We start from the raw sequence: 1,524 nt of genomic DNA, 5'->3' as shown, positions 1-1,524 counted from the left end.
CAGTACCCGCCGGGGGAAGCAGAGGAAGAGGAAGACCTCCACTCCGTTGAAAGGACCAAGTGGAGAAGGACCTGGCTTCACTTGGAGTATCTAATTGGCGCCACGTAGCGAAAAGAAGAAACGRCTGGCGCGCTGTTGTTAACTCGGCTATAATCGCGTAAGCGGTGTCTACGCCAATCAAGAAGAAGAAGTTTGGAATAGAYAGCTTAGCTGAGCCGACGGACGCAAATAGCGGATTAATTCGATTAGGGCCTGGGGATTTTGCTGCTCAAGAGGAGGGTTTTGATTATTTTAGGGAAAGAGAAAATGCTAGGGAAGAAGAACCCCCTTTTGGGGTTCGATGTCAGGGGACCCGAACCGAATCATATTTCTGCGATGGATCCTTCAGTCATCAAAATTGCCAAGAAAAACTTGACAATGCGGTGAATCAAATTTCATTATTAATGAAATCAATTAAAGAAAAAGAGCAGGAGGTATTAGAGCTAAAAGCCCAAAGAGATTATTTAATTAATCAAAACCATACTCATCCCCAAATTGATGAGATTTGTGGTAAATTACCACCATATCTCGCAATATGTGTCAGAAATGGTGTAAAAAATACTTCTCGCAGCCCTTCAGGTCGCAGATATAGTAAAAATATGAAGACTATAGCCCTTGGAGTAAAATTCACATCTCCTTTGGCCTATAGATATTTGCGACCCCCTTTTCATCATTCACAACCACTCTTTCAAAATTTATAAAACGTTGGCCAAGAAATCCTGGATGCTCATGTTGCAGCATAAAGTCCCGGGAGTTGCGTAGTCGAGGCTTTAGTAATGAGGAGAAATACATTTCATTGCGTTGTGATAAAATGTCATTGAAAACTCATTTGAAATATGATAGGTATAGGGGTTTTATAGTAGGATTGGAGGACTATGGGATGAAAATCGCACGTCCAGGATAGCCAACATTGTTTTCACAGTAATGGCTCAAGGCATTGAAGGCAACTCTAATTCTTGTAAAGGGGATGTGGTTCGGAAGTATGTTTTTGAAGTGATTGAGAAACTCCAGGGAATAGGTCTACATATCTGTCAATTAGTCTGTGATCAAGGATCCAATTTTGTAAATTTTGCTAAAGTAGTGGGATTACAGATGATAGGCCCTATTTTGAAGTTAATGGTGAAGAAACCGTATTCTTTTATGATTCTCCTCACCTGTTAAAGAGTACGAGAAATTGTATTGAAAACTTCAAAAACCATATGCAATTTCGTGGGTGTTCTGTAGATTTGAAAGATCTAGTTCATTTCCATGAACAGGATTCACTACGTGATATTCGATGTACGCCATAATTGACTTCCGCACATTTAAAGCCCACTACTTTTCAAAAAATGAATGTACGTTTAGCTGCCCAAGTCTTTAGCAATACAGTTGCTAGCGCAATGTTAGCCACGTATACAACGGGTCACTTAAATACGTCTCAGTCCTAAACCTTTTTAAATACCGCGGAGTTTGTATTGTTCTTCGACCAACTCTTCAATATTTTTA

This window comes from Bactrocera latifrons, unplaced genomic scaffold (assembly GCF_001853355.1).
Source record: "Bactrocera latifrons isolate USDA-ARS-PBARC rearing strain unplaced genomic scaffold, ASM185335v1 scaffold_701, whole genome shotgun sequence".
Classification (NCBI taxonomy): Eukaryota; Metazoa; Arthropoda; class Insecta; order Diptera; family Tephritidae; genus Bactrocera; species Bactrocera latifrons.
The sequence above is the reverse complement of the archived record's forward strand: the minus strand, read 5'-3'. Positions refer to the sequence as shown.